This window comes from Silene latifolia, chromosome 11 (assembly GCF_048544455.1).
Source record: "Silene latifolia isolate original U9 population chromosome 11, ASM4854445v1, whole genome shotgun sequence".
NCBI lineage: Eukaryota > Viridiplantae > Streptophyta > Magnoliopsida > Caryophyllales > Caryophyllaceae > Silene > Silene latifolia.
The window spans coordinates 84,746,580-84,764,105 of record NC_133536.1 but is presented as its reverse complement, the minus strand read 5'-3'; the positions used below and the strand labels follow the sequence as shown (position 1 = coordinate 84,764,105).

Sequence of the window (17,526 nt, the reverse complement as noted above, 5' to 3'; positions counted from 1 at the left end):
GACAACCCATAAGCCTACTACGTCCAACGTGAAACCCTAGTAAGATATTAGGTTAACCAAATTAGGGTTTAGATATGAGTAAGTACAAAACCCTAGTTAGCCACCAAGTAACAACCCATAAGTTGTCACACAAAGTCGGCCTAACTAAAGGTAATTATTTATTCATAACCCAATTCAAGTGCAAACTTCAATCTACTATAAAAGAGGTTTTTCATTTAAAGAATATAAAGATAAGATTTGAAAAGCTATTTTCAAAACAACTTGAAACTCAAGTCGTGAGTTTTCATTACTGCAGCTCAATGTTATAGCTAAATCACCTATAAAATTGAGTCTGGTAGGCAATGTTATAACCAAAACAGCTATAACTTTACTTACCAAAATCATTTCTTTAAATACCGTTATAAGACGATGTCCTATACTAGCTAATCTTCCTGGAGATCTTCATTGGTAGGATCATCTCTTTATCTTGATCATAAGCTCTTCATCTTGAGCTTGTTATAGACTTGATCGAGCCTTTTGCTTGAGTGATCATCATACTTGAAACTTGTTATAGTTACTATGACGCTTTAAGAATCTTCAATGTTATAGCTCAAACTGCTATAATATTACTTGAACGATGCTTCACAAATCTTCAATGTTATAGCCAAGGATGCTATAATATTACTTGCTAAACTTGTAAACGTAAATCAATCTAACAAAGACTAAACAAACGATTACGAGCAATAGTATATACAAAACGAAGCACACACTTGTCATTATCAAAACTTAAATCATATATCTATATGGTCCAACAAAGTCCGTTCCTTGACTATGCACATCTCCTTTATCCCATCTCTCACAAGGGTCACCACGGACAACGGGTTGGTTAATGAGCCCTTAAAACGACGGGTATTACACTGACTTGGGCTTTGTCGGGCAGACAAGAATCTCATCTCGGCCGACAAGGAGTACTCTGAAGATGCTGCACTTAGTTTATTTCACAAAATAATTGGACTTATCATAAAAGCACATTTTAGTATAAATATACTCTAATTAATAACGTTTGGGAGTACGTTTGTACTTCACATTAGAACCTTAAAAAAACACCTTAAGCAATAGATTATCATCTCCTAATTCTTGCTTGGATTCTTACCCTTCTTCTTGCTACAATCTCAGTTTGGTAATTAATTTATTTCAAGTTTCATTTATCGTTCATTATTTGTTCATCGTATTTGTTAATCTATTTTCGTTCTTTCATTTATCATGTCAAAGTTTATAAATTGTATAATTATATTGTTAATAGTTTCTATTTCAATTATGTCTAGCTAATTTACTTTCTAGGGTTTAAGGAATCAATGGGTTGTAATTAGAATTATGTATATGATTATTTGATAATTAATCGATTTGCTAGTGCCTTATTATATGTATTAAAAGTCGATTATTTGTTTAAAGGCCACAACTCGTTAGTCGATATAGGAAATCTCAATTCATGTGCGAGAGCCGGACTGGGATTAGACTACATGTAATTTGGTAGGAAGCCTAATACGTAGGCAAAGCCATTTAGTGCCTTCCTAGGTTGACATTGATCCGAGAAGACGTATTTTATCCAACTTGATTGATTGTATGTTTATCCTTGTTCTTTACATGTGTTATGTCCATGTATTGTTAACCCACTACCCTAGTCTTTTCCTCTTATATTTACATTCAATTTACTTGTATTTGCTTAGTTTATATAATCAATCAATGAACCGAAATTATTACTTGACGAACTTAGTTAATAGAAATTGAAATTCAATTTGTCTCCCTATAAATACAATACCCTACTTACCACTAGCTATCTGTTAGTAGTAACATGGGATTATTTTGATTAAATTAATACGACTTTAGCCTTATCACCTATGTTTTTTTTTCCGTGTTCAAGGCATCGCAAGGTTGGTGAGCATCAACTATTTTATTTTTTTTGATTTTTATGCTTCTTGATGGGAGTTGTTTTTCGTTTTTTGTGACTCAAATGTATGTTTGAGTGTTTGATCCGTACTTCAAGGAGGTTGTTGCTTTTAGAACTTTGGGTTCGGGCAATTTCCTGTCTAATTCTGATCTTTCTTCGGAGGTTAGAGGATCTATCTCTCTGGTTGTGACTTTCGGTTTAAGCTTTCTTCCGTGACCGAGTGGCTTTCGGTGGTTAGCCTGGATTGGTGGCGGTAGCAACTGGTTTGGTCGTAGCAGTTACTTTCATCATTTAATGTTATTGTTTCCCTTTCTCGCGGATTTAGTGTGAACCCCCGCAATATCGCTAAGAAAATACAATTAGAAAAATGCGGAATTTTAGGAAATTTTTGAAACTTTTTAAAGTTTTAAGCACGGGTTCAATAAAACCTACAACATAGATAAAGTATGCGGAAATGAAATTAGGTTCACACAAACATGATAGTAAAAAATGGGGAAAATATATCCCTCGAATGACAAGACGCTAAAGGGTGAGTCTAAGCAATCATACTAGATAGACTACTAATCCAAGGTACTCGCTAGCTCACACGTCTAAACCCCACAAATGCATCTTCACAAACCTGTCATTCATATAAACATGAAAGCCAAAGTCAGTGGAGAGTAACTCAAGGTTCTCCTAGCCACAAATTGTCGAAACAAACATAACAAGGAACTCAAATAGGTAAATCATGTAAGATAATTACAAATGACATGAACATCAAAATCTATATTTAAACATGCCAATTAAATGAGAGGGAACAAGATATATCAACATTAGCATAATAAAGACTCAACTATTCATGTGAGATAAGTAAATAATATGAAAGACAAGAATACGGTCATTTAGACAAAAGCACGCATTTCAAGGAAATATGACATAGATATGAGATTAGTATTCGAATCATATGAAGTAGGTAAGTAAGGGATCAATCAATACAAAATACGTGAATGGAAACCATAGCCATTACTTTGAAAACTTTTTAACAAACATTGCACGAGACGTGGCTGCTAATGTCACATTCGTACTTATGGCTTGCATCTCACCATAAGAACGGATGGGAGCATCAATCCTGGCATTCATATCGCAATTAGAAGGCTTGCATCTCACCTATAGTATCCGATAGGACCAAGACCCTTACATCCAATCAATATAAGACGTAACTCTTGCTCCGAATGACATATGTCAATAACTATAACCAAGCAAGACCTTTACTACTCATTAGATATAATTCCCCTGGTAGGACGACAATAATGATCACAATGACCCAGTCCTAGTCTAAATCCGGCTAGACTCTCGGGACAGGACAGTTCCCGATTCGACATGCGGCAGGACAGTCCGCATCCAAGACTCGAATGACAGATCTGAAGTCGAGTACCCACATTCGGCAGAATGGTCCGAAAGAGGCGGAAGAAATGAGTTAAACCCATACTTGACAGATCGGCACAAGTAGGGCGTAAAGATAAGTCAAGTAGTAAGGCATAGCATTATGGCATTTTCATAAGAATACGACTCAACCAAAGAAATATTCAAAATGACATGATTCAATTTGGAAAAGGAATAATAAATGTAACGGGCAAATAATAATCCAAGTATGACATTCCAAGCCAATTTATACTCATAAACAAGAATTAGTAATTCGTTTCTTAAATACTTGTCACTTGAATAAAAATGTAAATAAATGGAAATGAACCATTTATAATGAGCAAAACAAGAATTGAATTATAAATGACTCAAATTAAGGTAGATCATTTATTACTTACAAAGCATAAATAATTAAATTGGGCTCATATTATAATAAAAACACGTCATTTTATATATAAATGAGATAATTAAATAATGAATCCCACAATTATAAATCACGTGAGAAAAATATATTGATATTTAATGAATGACGTTTTATATAGCACAAGACAGGATTTAAATAAACCAAATACGGATTTAGATCGACACAACCAAAACACCCCACACGAGGCTAGGCCACGGCTCAACATGGCCATGCCTCTACCCGTGACTAGGGCCACAACCAACCAACCCTAGCCACTTCCCGTACCCCAACCAGGCTACTGCCCAGGCCAGGCAGACCACGACCAGGCCAGGCAGCCTCCTACCCTTACCCAAACAACCCCATCACCGACCAAACTCAGCCATGCTCAAGCAACGACAACCCGTGATAAAAACATGCCATGGCCTCTGCACAACCAGGCCACACAGCCCCAACACACTCCCAAGCCGAGGCCAACACCAAGCTAAAAGACGGGTTTAACATACACTACAACAACCTAGTCAAATTACAACATTAACATGAAAATAAAAAGGCTAAAGCACGCACTTATATACATGAGACGAAAGTTCATTAACTTACACACCGCAACACTCAACACGAACCACATAGACACCCAAAACCGTGCAACAATAGCCCACACAACCACCACCTTCGGCTATCCAAAACAGTCCATACAACCCTTATTTCGACTACCCAAAACAGCCCCATAAACCGCATAAAAATAGTCCATTTCAAACATCATTTTTAGATGGAAATTACCATATAAATGACCCATATTATTCTTGGATATACACTTGAGACAGAAATAAGAAATTTAGCTCGAACCGCCAACCAAACATTGACCAAAAACCGTGTATAAGACCGACTCACAGCCCCATTTTCACGTTTTTGAGCAGCCCATTTGAGCTATATTTCGACCCCCATTAAGACAATGTTTAAGACGGAATTTAACACGATAAATTCGTGCATACATGTGAGAAAAGCATAAAGAACCAATCTATAACACACAAGGCATGAAAACGTCACATATGGGGCAAACTTTCGACATTTTTGTCGAGTAACCTATCATCGTTACCTCGAAAGCTCTCTAATCCTCAAGTGAACGGTCCACAAAGCAAGAGTCTTCCTCCAGGTCTTCAAAACCTTCACCTAGAACAAGAAAGAGGAGATTTTTAAGCTTATAACTGAAATTATCATAAGGCGGGTTATTTCGAAAACTCAACAAGAGTGTAACTTTCTTACCTAGAAAGTTGAAGGGCGGAAAGGGGAAGTGAATGGCGCAAGAATTAGCTAAAACCGTCAAGAAATGAAGGAGAAATCTAAGTTTGAAGGTTGAGTTCTAATGGAGTTTTCATAATTTTTGTGTGTATGCTGAATGTTGTACGAAAAAAGCAAGAGAAGAAGAAGAAATAGGCGGTGGTATTGTGAGTGTGTATGAGGAAATGATTGTTTTAAAGAGTGTGTGAGAGGGAGAAATAAAATAATAAGGGTAGGTGGTGTGTTGTCGGTTTGTGGTTGGTCTGAATTAACCTAGTCTCACCAGAGAAATGTGACAGTATTTTACTAGACGGAAATATGTCTCAAGGCTACTATAACTTAGGACGGAAATTATTATTATTATCACTATTATTATTATCCGACTAAAAATATGTATTTTTATATAAATTAAGCCTTAAAAATATAATTTTATAAAAATTATGCTTAAAAATATATTTAATTAAATTAATCAATTTAAAATATTTTAAAGGCGTTACATAAAAAGAGGGGGTGTTACATTTAGTCATCCCTTTTTCACTTGCTCGGCTAATACTTTTCTAGTTTGTTAAGCTTTTTCTATCTGTTTAGTTATGCCGTCTTTTTCATGTGTTTCTTCTACTTTCGATTCTAACTTTCTTGAATACTTGGTTTTTGTTTATGGTTGTGAAAGGTTGACGGATGAAGAAGTTGAATTTCATAATGTTCTTTCTCAATTGGATTTTTTTCCCTCTTTCTAAACTTCATGCTCTTAAAGATTTTGGTCATAACCTTTTCTGTCAACGTCAATTTTATCTTGCGGGTGATTGTTATGATAAAGCACGTCGTCAATTGTGTCTGATTCTTAGAGAACAAAAAGACCTTGAATTGGACACATTAGTGTCTCTTGCTGTTTCTTTAACTCTGAATTTTACTCCTTGCTCCATTAAGCTTCAAGCATTGGTCGCAAGCTACTTTCCACCAAGTAACGAAGAAATGGCAGCCATTCGAAATTCAGCGCGCGAAGCTGAACTCGCCTGAGATGAGGTCACTCGATCGAGTGGTGCCTTACTTGATCGAGTGTCCCTCGGGTTAGTAGCACGTGTTTTATTTCCTATTTTCGACTTTCCTAATTCTTTTATATTATTATTTTATTCTTTTCTTAGACCGAATAAACTATCCTAGTCTAATGGTCCTGTCCCCTTAGGAGGGTTTAGTTTTCAGTACTTGTCGTTAGGAGCACCTAGACCAAAACACAATTTATAATTTCACAAACAACTCTACAATTAGTAAAGAGGCAAGTAAAGGTCGGATCCCAAGGGACGGGAATTGAGATGAGATTTTCTATTGCAACTAGTGGTGTCTAAGGGTGTCATAATTTGGGGTTTGAAGTAGAAGATCACTAAACTAAATAGCAATAAAAGTAAACAAGCAAGATGATTAAAAAAGGGATGTAAACAATTGATAAAAGGCACTAGGGTGTCATGGGGTCATAGGGGATTCATGGGAATTGATCATACAAACATATTCTCAAATTATAAGCAAGCAATTATTGTTGTGATGGATCGAGTTAGTTTATATCTTACAATCCTAGGAAAGTTTGGGTTCCGGAGCCGAATCGATTAGATTGTACAACACCTACAAGTCGACTTAATCTTCCCTACTCAACTATATGCATGGTCTAATGAGACTCGAGTTGGTTTATGTCTTACAAGTCTCATTGAAAAGATAGGTGATGGGTAAAAAATGCAAGGATTCATAGGCTCACATTTCATCAAACATAACATGTGCATTAGTTGAGATCACAACAAGCAAGCAAATAAACTATGAAAACATATTAATTTAAGCATGAATCATCCCCCATGTTGGTTTCCCCTAATTACCCATTAACCCTAGCTAAGGAAACTACTCACTCATTATCATGTTGAACATGCTAGCAAGGTTGTCAATCATATCAACAAAGTAAAACATGATGAAAAAATAAAAGTGATTAACAATAATTAAAAAGGGATTAAGAGAATTATACCTACTAATGATTCCAATAATAAAGCAAAGAATAATAGAAGTACTTGATGCTTGATTGGAAGGTTGTCAATCTCCCAATAATAACCCAAATAATCTTCAATTACCCATAATAAAAGATGAACAAAAGAGAGATTAAGGAAATGAAACTTGTATTAAAACTTGATTAAATGTTGATTACAAGATTAAAGAGAGATTTGATTGATATTAACTACACTAAAGATTGCTTAGAAGAACATGCTCTTCTAATTAGACTAATGGGGTATTTATAGTGGGGATTAGGTACATAAATTAGGGTTAACTAAGGGCTTAAATGACGATTAAGTCCTTGAGAAATCGCCGGTCTCTAGGGAGACTCCGGTCTCCTTTTCGCCGGTCTTAGAAAAATATGCGCATCCTTCTATGAAGCTTGTAGAAGACGAAATGGCTGACTCACAATCCGAGCGTCCAGGGCACGGGACGGGCGGATTCTGGTGATTCTGGACGGGCGTCCACAGGGGGAAGACGCTCGGATTCTACCTCTTGGACAGGCGGCTTGTAGACAATCCGCTCGGATTGTCTTACAGCTTCTTTTCTTCCTTTTTCTTCATAGAATCCTTGAGGATTTCCTCGGGGATGCATGGATCTTTTCCCATCATTGCCCATCTACTATAGTATGTACAAAGGCCTTCTAGTCTTGTCTCTCCTTGATGCTTGGTCATTGAATTCAATCAATTTAGCTCTATTTTGCCATGAAAATGCAAGGTTTGCACTCCTTTCCTACCAAGGACACAAAACCTCAAAGAATATGTAAAACAAAGGACTAAAGACAATAAATGACCCAAATATGCACTAAAAAGCATGGGAACAAGGCTAATTCAGGGACTAAATGTGCTTAAATTATGGTCACGTCATCTAAATACCCTTACGCATCATATCTTAAAATCCTTTTAGCTTATTTATCAACTTTCACATAAAATAAAATTAAAGAGAAGAAAGAGAGGGAGATTAACAATCAAATTGGGGGTTTTCTTTCTAGCAAGCAAGATCGAGCCTTTATCATCGTAAGTTGTTAGATCTATCTTCATAACCATTAACTTAGTTTGTAATCTCTTTAATTATCATCCTAATTTGATTGTAGACTAACCCTAGAATTAGGTAGAATGTGTAGTAATTGTATGAATTATATGTTGTAGGTAACAGATTTGTAAAAGATCGTTATTAAAATTGCTTATTGTGGTTGGATTGTGAAAAGGTAGGGATTATCCTACTCAACTTAAATTTATGTAATTGCTAATTGCTTACATATATGTGATTGATTTATATATTGCGATTGTGATTATGGATGTTGAATTGAGATCATGGAGTTGAGTTAAATTATGAGCATTAAATTGACAAATGTAGAGATAGAGAGAGAAAAAAGAAAAAAAAGAGAAAAAAGTGGTAAAAGCTTGAAAACCCTAAAAATGTCGATAGATTATAATGACCCAAATCAATTCCCTCCTCTAGTCTCTTATGCTAAATCCATTGTTGCTTCTCATCTAAATGGGGCCTCCTCTTCTAGCACGGTTGTTGTTGGGGGCCCGGGGAGTAATGATACGGCTAAGGAAGTTAATGTGAATGAATTGATTGGAGTTGCTTCTTATGACCTGGATACTGTTATCCATGAAGACACTGACTGAGTGGTTCAACGAAGGCGAAAAGTTAAACAGAACTTGATAGCATTGTCAAAGAACCAGTAGATCTGCTGTAATTTACGGAGGATGAAGTTAAGGAAGAGATTGAATACTGAAAAAACTCTGTCTTTTGCTTTGTTTTAGGTGCAAATCGTCCACCAAAAATTGTGGAAGGCTTTATCAAGCGGATATGGGAAAATTATCCAGTTGATAAGGTCTCATTTCTTCCGAATGGAGTTTTCCTTATTCGATTTAAGTCAAGTAAGGCTAGGGATTCTGTTCTACAACATGGTCACTTCTTGTTTGATAATAAACTGCTTATTGTCAGACCTTGGAGTGAAGATGTAGACTTGGTGAAGAAAAATGTCAAAGAGCTCCCTCTCGAAAATTTGGGGGAAATGTCTTCCTATTTGGCTTATGGGGAATTTCATTCGTAGTGATGTTGCCACTCGTGATGGTTGAAATGCCTTTCGGTCGTGCTATTCCTGAATGTGTGAAATTCTTGGATGAAAATGGGCACGTCATTACTATCAAGGTGGAGTTTGAATGGAAACGAATCCATTATAATACCTACAAGGGTGTAGGTCATGAAACTAAGAACTGAAGAAAGGAGAAAACACAAGTCACTCAGAAGGTCGTCCCTCAGCAAGAACAGAAAAAGCAATGAAGACCAATACAACCTAAACTTAGGCAAGGTAATCAAGTTGTTCCTACTGTTGTTGACTTGTTGCTACTACTCCACCTGCCGAGGTTATATTTACCCTATTGAAAAGTCTAATCAGTTTCAAGTTTCTTGGGATAAGGATGATAGGTATCATCAGGTGAATACTCCAGCCCGTAAAATTATTAGATTGAGTAGGCAGGAAATTGTTCATGTAGGTCAGAGCACTGATAACTTTGGTAATGAAACATTTTTGGATTCCCTCAACAATGTTGCCCCAAAAGTAGGTGTAGGGACAAATGGTAGTGTGCTACCTCCTTTTGGGGGTAATGTATAACCTAGGTTTTTGGAACATTAGGGGAATGAATAGCCTATCTAAACAAAATAATATCAAATGATTTCTACATCAACATCAGATAGGGCCGTTTGGTCTCCTTGAAACTAAGGTAAAACCCGAGTCTCTAAATGCTGTAAGAAATAACCTATGTGCTTCTTGGCGTATTTCTACTAACACACAATATCATAAAGGTGGTAGAATATGGGTTATTTGGAAACCTGCCATATACAGAGTTCGGTTTCTTGAATATCATCCTCAATTCATTCATATGGAAGTATGTGCTCTGGGGACAAGGTATACTTTTTCTCTTACCATGGTTTATGCATTTAATGGAGTTCAGGAGAGAAAACCTCTTTGGCAGAAGTTATATGATTTTAAAAATTCTATTAAGGAGGCATGTATTATTTTTAGGGATTTTAATATTGTGGCGGTCCCTTCTGAGAGATTAGGAAGCAGTTCCACAGCTGAGAAAATGGATGATTTTAAGGCTTGCCTTGATAAATGTGAGGTCACTGAAAGCCCTCCTAGTGGCTCCTTATACAGTTGGAGTAATAAGCAAAAGGCTTCAACTAGAGTGTATAGCAGACTAGATAGGGTGTTAGTACGTAAATCATATCTGGTTGAATGATAATCCTAGATCTTATGCTTACTTCTACTATGAGGGGTTGTTTGATCACACCCCTTGTGTCGTTTAGTCAAATGGGGATACTGGGCAATGAAGGAAAGCTTCAAATATGTCAACATGTGGAGTCAGGCTGATAATTTTTTGCATTGTGTGAAGCTTAGTTGGGAAAAAGAGTGGTATGGGACGAAAGTGTATCAACTTGTTAAGAAACTTAAAGATCTCAAAAGGCTACTCAAGAATCTGAATCAGGATAATTTTGCTAATAATGAAAATAATACTATGAGGGCTCGAATGAATTTGGAGTATCTCAAAGATAAACTCAGGGTTGATCCTCCGAATGCCATACTTATTCAGCAGGAATTGGAAGCATCTGCTAATGTAAGTTTGTTGGATAATGCTTGGAATGAATATCTTTTGCAGAAGTCTAAGGCTACTTGGGTGGATAAAGGTGATAATAATACAAAGTATTTCCATAGTATTATTAAGGATAAGCATATAAAAAACAAGGTGATTAAAATTGCAGATGTAAATGGGGTAATGTGTGAAGAAGCTACTAGTATTCATAATCCTTTCCTATATTTCTATACTAATCTTCTGGGTACTGCTGAAGCTACTACTAATGTGTCTCAGACTGTGGTGAAGATGGGTAAGGTTTTCACTACTACTCATCATGATATTCTTGTTGCCTCTGTCAATCATGAAAAGGGTAATGTTTTCTATTCCTAGTCACAAGGCAGCAGGCCCTGATTGCTACCCTAGTGCCTTTTTTAAAGATGCTTGGGTTGTTGTGGGAGGGCAAGTGTGTGATGCAATTATTGATTTATTTTACTCTGGGAAATTACTTAAACAACTTAATCATACCCTTATTACCCTTATCCCCAAATGTGAGATGCCACAAAATGTTACTCAGTTTAGACCTATTTCATGTTGTAATGTGGTTTATAAGTGTATCTCAAAGATCCTTTGTAATAGACTCTCTGACATCCTGCCTCATATTATTAGTGACAATCAGGGGGGGTTTATTAAAGGGAGAAGCATTGTGGAGAACATCTTAATTTGTCAAGATATTGTAAGACTATATAAGAGAAAATCAGTTTCTCCTAGATTTATGCTTAAAGTTGACATGAAGAAAGCTTATGACTATGTTAGTTAGACATTGTAGCCGATGTTGTAACACTACAAGAAAATCTGAAACAGGCGACCGAAATTTGGCGACTGAAATAAGTAGTCGCCAAATTGGCGACTGAAATTAGTCGCCAATATGGCGACTGACTTTTTCAAAAAAGGAATCAAACTTGGCGACAGGAACTTTCAATTTGGCGACTGAATTAGATATAGTCGCCAATTTGGCGATCAAACTCGATCGCCAATTTGACAATCGATCGCTAAAATTTTTAGTACAAACCAACTGTCATTTTAAAAAGGGAATCTTTTTTGGCGGCCGACTTATGGAATTTGGCGACGAAAATAGGGTAGTCGCCAAATTTGGCGATGATTTTCATCGCCAAATTCAAAAAGTCGGTCGCCAAATTTTTAATTACTTTCAGCCCCCTCTCTCCTACTTTACTCTTTGCGAAACAAAAAAAAAAAAAAAAAAAAAAAAAGAGTCGAAAGCGGCGATTTGGCGAACGACGGACGACACCAACCAACAACACCACACAACCACCCTTCCACCGCCATTTCCACCGCCACATCCACCCTCTTTAATTAGGTTTGTTGTTTTTCTTTAATTTCAGTTTATTTAGTTTAATTTATTAGATTAATTTATAGTTAGTTTGATTAATTTGTAGTTAGTTTGATTAATTTGTGGTTAGTTTGTTAGATTTATTTGTAGTTAGTATGTTAGATTAATTTGTAGTTAGATTTAGTTTAATTTGTGTTTGAATTAAAAGGGAATGATTAAGGGGGTTTGTGTTTAGGTTTAGGGTTATGGGTGGGGGTTTGGTCGGCCGTGGGTGGTGGCGGTGGGGGAAGGGTGGCCGTGGGCCACGGTGGTGGCGGTGGGGGAAGGGTGGCCGTGGGTGGTGGCGGTGGGGGAAGGGAATTATTGTTATTATTATTAGTATTATTATTATTATTAGTATTAGTATTATTATTATTATTAGTATTAGTATTATTATTATTATTGTTATTGTTATTATTATTATTATTATTATTATTATTATTATTACTAATTAAACCGCCTTATTATTATTAATGTTAAGCTAAGTGAAACCGTCTTTTGCATTAATGGAATTAGCTAAGTGGAACCATCTTTTGGATTAAGAGAAATTATCTATTAGCTAAGTAGAACCTTCTTTAGGACTTGATTTTGATAAATTTAGTTTGATAATTCATGTTATTGATGAATTGAGGTAGAATAACCTTGTTATTTTTGTTTTTCTTTTCTCTTTTCGGGGTTGTCACCATGTTTGCTAGGCACCACCGTCTGTGATGTAGCTGTTGCTTCTTGTTTTCTTTTCATTTTTGCTTTTACTTGATTAGGTAACCTCCTCTTACCAGTTACTTTTTAAATTTACTAATTTTAGTTCAAATTATGTTACGGACTTTAGGATAGAAGCCTTTACTATGTGGTTGAATTGGGCTATTGATTGACTTAATTAATTTAGTACTTGATTGTGTTGTTGTTTGATTTGATGTTGACTTAGTACCCGTTCAAGAATTACTCATTAGGAGTAATTCTTGAATAGTCCCCATTTTGGGATCGTCTTTGTACGTTCAAGTCATTTAGGTAGTAAACACGTACTTGTGATTTATTAATGAGGAATGAGTTTGGTGGCGATCCCTTTAATGTTCTCCGAATACATGTATATGTGTATTTGGAGAACTGAAGGGAATTGCTGCCGAATTTTTTCCTCATTAATAAATTACAAGTGTGTTTGCTAGTGACTTGAAACGTACATTGACGGGTTTAGGTTGGAGTGATAAGGACCCCATTCGAAGATGGATTACTTATTGACAATATTTATATATTGTTTTCATATGTTTATTGTATAATGTGGAGTATAATGTTTAAATTTTGTATTTAATATTATTGTTATTTTTTAAAAATGTTTAAATTTCTTTGGGGTCTTCTTTAGATTAAAATGAAGAGATTGGAACGTTCATGGATGTATGAAGGAAGATTAGACCATTCCAATAAGAAAAGACGTCCTACCGCTAGATTTATAAAGGGTGTTAGCGAGTTTATTGAATTTCCTAAACAACAAGATGAATATGACTTGGTAGACAAAAAACTTAGGTGCCCTTGTGCCAAATGCAAAAACCTGAAATACCAGCTTGACATTGTAGTAGAAGAACATCTCATTATAAACGGGTTTAAGCCAAATTATTACAATTGGATTTCACATGGAGAAGCATATTCTCCAATTCATGAACAAACTCACACCCAACAAATACAAAATGATGAGAACCCATATAGAGAGATGGTTGTTGATGCTATGGATTCCACTATTTTTAATAGTGATGACCATACAACTATTTCTGAAGAACAACCGCCACACCCACAAGCAAAAGCCTTTCTTGACATGTTAAAAGCCTCAGAAAAACCCTTGTATGAAGGAAGCAGAATGACATTGTTACAAGCCGCTTCTAGGCTAATTACCTTGAAATGTGAGTTCAATATGCCATTTGTTGCTGTTGATGGCATTGCCTCGTTCCTTGAGGAATCTTTTCCCGATGATAATATCATGACCCGAAGTTTCTATACTACCAAAAAAGTAGTTAAAGGTCTTGATTACGCATGAAAAGATTGATGCATGTCCTGAAGGATGTATGCTATTTTGGAAAGATGATGCTTTGCTTGACAAATGTAAAGGTTGTGGGGCGGATAGATATGAGACAAGTGAAGGAGATACAGTTTTGGTGTTGAAAAAAGGCAATGGTAGTAAGAGGGCCAAAAAGAGTAAGAAACCAATAGCATGTAACCAATTGTTTTACTTTCCTCTCGCACCAAGACTTCAAAGAATCTATGCCACCAAAAACATTGCCGAACAAATGAGATGGCACAAAGAAAACCCACGTGCTCCGAGGAAGATGAGTCATCCTAGTGATGGGGAAGAATGGAAACGATTTGATCGGATGTATCCCGATTTTGCCAAGGAACCCCGCAATGTACGACTTGGCTTGTGTACGGATGGATTTGATCCTTTCGGTAATTTTGGGAGGAAGTATTCTTGTTGGCCCGTTATGGTCACACCATACAACTTACCACCTTGGTTATGTATGAAAAGACCATTTATCTTCTTGTCACTTATTGTTCCCTGACCAAAAAGCCCGAAACGTAATTTGGATGTTTATTTACAACCATTGGTGGAGGAGTTGAAATATTTGTGGGAAGTTGGGGTGGAAACTTATGATGTGTCTAAAAAACAAAATTTTCAACTTAAAGCTTCCCTTTTGTGGACAATAAATGATTTTCCCGCCTATGGTATGCTATCTGGGTGGACTACACAAGGACAAAAAGCATGTCCTTGTTGCATGGAGGAAAGTAAAGCATTTTGGCTTCCCAATAGCAAGAAAATAAGCTGGTTTGATTGTCATAGATGCTTCTTACGAGAGGGAAATCCACATAGGAAGAACAAGAAAGCTTTCACAAAAGGTAAAGAGGTGCTTGATGCCCCTCCGAAACGAGTGCCTAGGGATGAGATATGGAAGACGGTATGTGATTTACCATCCCCTATTGATGGTACCGAGGAAGAATTTAAAGAATTGAAAAAAAGCGAGAAAAACGGTTGGTTTAAAAGAAGCATTCTTTGGGACCTTCCTTATTGGAAGACAATGTTGATAAGACATAATTTGGATGTAATGCACATAGAAAAGAATTTCTTTGAGCAACTAATTGACATGATCATGGATGTAGAAGGTGAAAAATGTGATAGCATTGCTTCTAGAAAAGATTTGCAGAAATTTTGTCATCGTCCCAAATTACACATTCGCGGCGACAGGTCTAAGCCAACATCCATTTTCACTCTCGACAAAGCTAAGAGAAAAGTATTGTGTGAGTGGTTACAAAATTTGAAGTTTCTGATGGGTATGCATCGATTTTAGTCGATGTGTTGATCTTAAGAAGTCAAGTTGCAAGGCTTGAAAAGTCATGATTGTCATGTATTCATGGAGCGATTATTACCCGTTGCTTTGAAACACCTCGTGCCGACAAACGTTTGGAATGCAATTGTTGAGATTAGTCAATTCTTCCGAGATTTATGTGCCTCTTCAATATGTGTTGATGACATGATTAAATGCCTGGAAGAGCAAATACCACAGATATTGTGTAAGCTTGAAATGATCTTTCCTCCTGCATTTTTTAACTCCATGGAGCATCTACCGGTTCATTTGCCATATGAAGCCAAAGTTGGGGGACCCGTCCAATATAGGTGGATGTATCCATTTGAAAGGTAATTAAGATAATCTAGCTACTTTTAAATTAAAATTAATAATAATAACTAATCTATTTATTAATTATATGTTAACTTTATTATTAAAAAAACTCATCATTAACTTTTATAGGTTTCTTAATCATTTGAAGAAAAAAATTGGTAATAAAGCTAGGGTGGAAGGTTCTATATGCAATGCTTATTTAACGGAAGAGATTGCAAACTTTTGTTCTCTTTACTTTGAAAAACATATAGAAACCAAAGCAAAAAACTTGAATGTTGAGAAACCGGATGAAGTAGACGGAAGTTTACCCGAATTTTTTCAAACTCAAGATGATGAAGGGTGTTCATCAAAGGGGCAAACACGATATTTGGATGATAAAGAGTATAATCGTGCCCACCTTTACGTGCTATCTAATTGTGACCTCTTGGAGCCATACGAAACACGGTTTGTTAATGACTTCATTCGAGAGGAATCCTAATATAAGTAAGGATGATGTTTGGGACAAACATGAGGACCAATTTCCATCATGGTTTCAGAAACATGTAATTGAGTTGAATATTCAAGATGATTTGATAAGAAGTTTGGCTTTTGGTCCTTTAAAAATGGTAAGAACGTGGAATCGATATTCGGTTAATGGGTTTAATTTTCAAACATTCAACCACGGTAAAGGTAAGGCTAGGTGCAATTGGGGGGTTACTATTTCTTCTCTTGATGACAACGAATACTATGGTATAGTTGAAGATATCTTTGAAATTAGTTATAGTGGACGTGACCGAGCTTATAAAACTGTCTTATTCAAGGTTGACTGGAAGGATAATTCTGTGGCTGGAATGAGAGTACATGAACAACAAGCTTGTAGAAGTGAATCGTACTAGAACATACTCTAAGTATGATCCATTTATACTTGCACATCAGGCTCATCAAGTGTATTTTGCTACTTATCCAAGCACAACAAATGATAGAAATCAAAATGCGTGGTGTGCAATCTTTAAGACAAAGGCACGGTCACAAGTTGATACAACTTTTTTCCAAGAAGAAAACGTTTCAAATGAAACGCTTTTGTCTCCACCCGATGAAATCAACTATGAACATGAGAATAAAGATGGTGAAGACATGGAAGAGGAAGAATTTTATGATGTGGAAGAGAGACTGCCGGGGGAGGATGAGGCGGAGGAGGAGGAGGAGAGAAGGGAAGAAGAGGAGGAGAGGAGGGGGGAAGATGAGGTGAGGAGGAGAAGGGAGGAGGAGAAAAGGAGGAAGGACGAGGGGTTTGGAGATGAAGATGATTATGATGATGATGACGATGATGACGATGAGGAAGAGGATGAGGATGAGGACGAGGGGTTTGAAGATGAAGATGATTAAATTGGTATAATTTTGTATTCCTCAAGAGTAAATAATTAAAATTTAGAAGTTCGTATAATTTTCATTTATCATTATTTGTGTTAATTTTTATTTGTATTACTCGCAGATGGTGGAGCAGTCGAGGTAGGAAGCGTGGAGGCGGCTCAGGAGGAGGACATAGTACGCGTCCGGAGCAGGAGGAGGAGTTTGTGCAGGAGGATCCGATGCAGACAGACGGTGACGGTGAGGAGAGTGACGCTACCGACGAGACACCACGGGTGCCGATACGGTACACTTCGGATCATAAGATGATCCTTGAGCCGACGGGATTATGGTAAGTTTTATTCTTTATTAGTCTACTATTTTTTTTTTTATTTTTTTTTTAAATAATAATTGTTTGTAATTTTACATGTTCAAAATAAATGCAGGTTTATGGACAATTGCGTGGTACGAGGTGTCACGAAAAGCACGAAGACTAATTTCGTGGGTCCAATTCCTACGTCGTGGACACAAGCTTCTCC

The 17,526-nt window shown here is 36.5% G+C and overlaps 1 long non-coding RNA gene across 1 annotated transcript; it reads right to left on the bottom strand.

Moving 5' to 3' along the window:
- Positions 1–2,344: 2,344 nt before the first annotated feature.
- Positions 2,345–5,163, bottom strand: LOC141614956 (uncharacterized). Its single transcript, XR_012529498.1, has 3 exons — positions 4,992–5,163; positions 4,825–4,898; positions 2,345–2,546 (listed from the first exon to the last, which is right to left on the bottom strand). It is a non-coding gene; the product is annotated as an uncharacterized LOC141614956 (long non-coding RNA).
- Positions 5,164–17,526: the final 12,363 nt, after the last annotated feature.